This window comes from Pygoscelis adeliae, unplaced genomic scaffold, assembly GCF_000699105.1.
Source record: "Pygoscelis adeliae isolate BGI_AS28 unplaced genomic scaffold, ASM69910v1 Scaffold10, whole genome shotgun sequence".
NCBI classification, from domain to species: Eukaryota; Metazoa; Chordata; class Aves; order Sphenisciformes; family Spheniscidae; genus Pygoscelis; species Pygoscelis adeliae.
The window spans coordinates 3,506,580-3,509,419 of NW_008824053.1; the positions used below are offsets into that span (position 1 = coordinate 3,506,580).

Here is a 2,840-nt window from a genome sequence, read left to right on the forward strand (position 1 = left end):
TCATAAGTGCATTTTCACTCCGATCTAAAATTTTAATGTACGCACGCTGCACTGCATTGCAACAAACTCTGGTTCATTCCAGTCGTTTATCTGATGACCTGTTCTAGTTCAGCAGCGTACTGGTCTTGCATGCTTTTTAACGTTAGTCTATTAAAACTTCCAATTTCAAATACTATCCTGAACATTCAGTGTTCTCTCAAGGACTTTTTTACACTGTTCTCCACATGCTTCTCCATTTGCCTCCACTGTCCAAGAAGATACAAAATACAAGCCAAATTTTATGCACTTTTAATGCAGTTTAAAGTACTAGAGACAATGGGTGTTAAGCTTGATTGTCTACAACTTTTCCATTTGAAGGAATAAAACAATCAATTCAATTTTATATCTTCCAGTTTAAACCCACTGATAAGCACTGTACAACGTCCATTCCAGATTCTACTCCCGGGGCCAAAACTTCGTTATTACATCATCTCATTTGTAGTAAGCAAGTCCTCAAGTGGACCACATAAGGAAAAAAAATCAGTTGGTTTAATCCCTAAAGCGAAGGAAGCCAAAATGCACATCGAAGACAATTCTCTTCAGAAAAATAGCAAAACCACTGAACATCAATCACACCTACTTCATCCTTTTGACTAAAATATAGCTATTCTCATGATGCTACCAATTTTACTCATCTGCAATGACTATACTAGTACCTCTGAGTTTCAAAGACACTGACGTAATCTCTTGGACAAAAGAAATCCATGTTTTGTTTCCTTAGCACCAGAAGATTTTATTAGATAAGTAATGTTTCAGCGTGTGACAGGTGTTCATTTTAGTATAGGAGATTATGGAATTAAACAAAAAACCTCCCAACCATCCCTTGCAAGAAATGCATTAGAAGAGCTAATCTTTCTTCTAAGGCGCCTGTACAGGGAATTCGTTTTAAGAAAAAGTACTTGCGTGGAAAGTGCATGATCTGACTTTCAGAAGTATTATGTACCTATTATCTCTCAGAAGTTTTAGCAGCAAGTACAGAACCGTGATGCCCGCGAAGGAGAAAGGTACGATGGTAGCAGAGAAGAAACTAGTCACCCGGCCTCTGTGGTTGGTCTCACAAATACACATAAGAGTTTTGCAAGACTGATTTCAGCAGGTGATTTCATACATGCTGATCAAGATGCTGTTTAAGTGCATTAAGTAACAAGCCCAGGAATAATTTCATGTTTTACTCAGGCGAATTAAAAGTGCTGTGTTTTCATGCAATTCAAGGACCAGGTGCAAACACAGTGTTTCATGTGAGATGGAAGAACAGTTCAGCTATAAATGTTTTCTCGTATCTCTAAGTTGTTTTCAACTATACGCTGTTCAACATGAAAAATAACTGTTGTTTACCAGATTTTCTTTTTATTTAAAAAGAAAAAATCATTCATGTTGTTGAACCAAAGCTTATCGTTTAAAAGAAACATAATAAGCTTCTTATCCCATATGACTTCTTTGCCCTGAGGACAATGGCCAAAGTTAGTAAGTCAAAGGCAGCTTCAACTACACTGTGTTTTTCTGCCCCAGTATCTTCTCATAGCTGTCCAGCAAAGTCTGATCAAGATACAGAACTTCATGGATTATATACGAGCAGACACTTTATCGCCTAAACTGCATAGTCATTGATTACCATTCAGTCAGCTGATACGGTTTTTGAGCTAGCGGAAGGCTAGGTGGGGAGGGAGGTTTAGTGTAACTACTTTGTAATTCAGGAGAAAAAGTACTATACCCAGGCTGGTTCTTCACCATTAGTTTTTTAGCAGTGGTCTCTTCCTGGCTTACCCAAAATTACTGTCTTAACCATTCAGTTAGACAGTAATTACAAATGATCAGAACTTCACTCTTGCAGCTTTTCAATGGAGTTTTTAGGTAAATAAGTATCAGCAAACACTTGAAACTAACAATTTTCAGCAAGGTGTTCCTTACACACGTCTAGCGCAGTATCACATTGCTCTATTGACCCCAGTAATTTTGAAAAAGCTATTAACACAGCTTTTCAATCATACTCCGTAAGAGCTGAAAATACACTCTTTTCATCTGCTATTAACATGCTGTGGTTTTCCTGCAATTCTGCTTCTACTTGAAATTTAGAAGAAAAAAACCCAACAATATTAAGACTCAACATTCATGCAGCCCCAATATGAAACCATTACGAACTTCTGATAGAAACAAGTCAGCTCTTACTGAAGGAGGATAAAGGAGCAGAAGAGTTACCAAGCGTTGTACCTTCGATGGCATTTAGCATTTATGTCCTCCTCATTTCCCTGTTTCCACATGATTTTTTCACATCCTAAAAATAAGAAATGCAACTGTATAGCCACAAGACATAGTAAGGAGGTGCAGAGGAAGGTATAAGGCCCGCAGCCCTTACTTTCTTCAAGGCCGGATTTCAAGATGAGTTGGATCAATTTCCAAACAAGATTACACCCTAAAGCTGCTAGTGATACCAGGACATGCCATTCAGCCCTACGCCCTCCTGAGCTGTTTAAAACCGAAAGCCAAATCCAATCGTCATAAAACTTGCCACGCTCATTTGCGAAGAGCAACGTGGGACTACTGACTGCACATTTTGTAATAAGCCTAGTAATAAAACATCTGCAGTGCTTGAGTTTTGCTGTGCTGTTGGTTCTGAATGGTACTTTGTATTGCTCCAATTAGATTAGATGTACTGCGTTTGATATCTTATTTAGCTCAGCAAGCAGCATTAAGGAGACACACAGCAAAATTCAAGCGACTCACAGCTTAAGCCATTCCCTTTTCTGTCTAAGGCTATTCACACCCCAAACTCCCACTTTGCTTTCTGCTCTTAAAACACCAAA

At 38.5% G+C, this 2,840-nt stretch overlaps 1 protein-coding gene across 1 annotated transcript in view; it reads right to left on the reverse strand.

The window, feature by feature from the left end:
• TMEM56 (transmembrane protein 56) overlaps nt 1-2,271 on the reverse strand; it is a 24,692-nt gene extending 22,421 nt beyond the window's left edge. The window contains exon 1 of the mRNA XM_009333765.1: nt 2,206-2,271. The gene's annotated coding sequence lies outside the window, so the exon portion shown is untranslated. The remainder of the gene's footprint in view (nt 1-2,205) is intronic.
• Nucleotides 2,272-2,840: the final 569 nt, after the last annotated feature.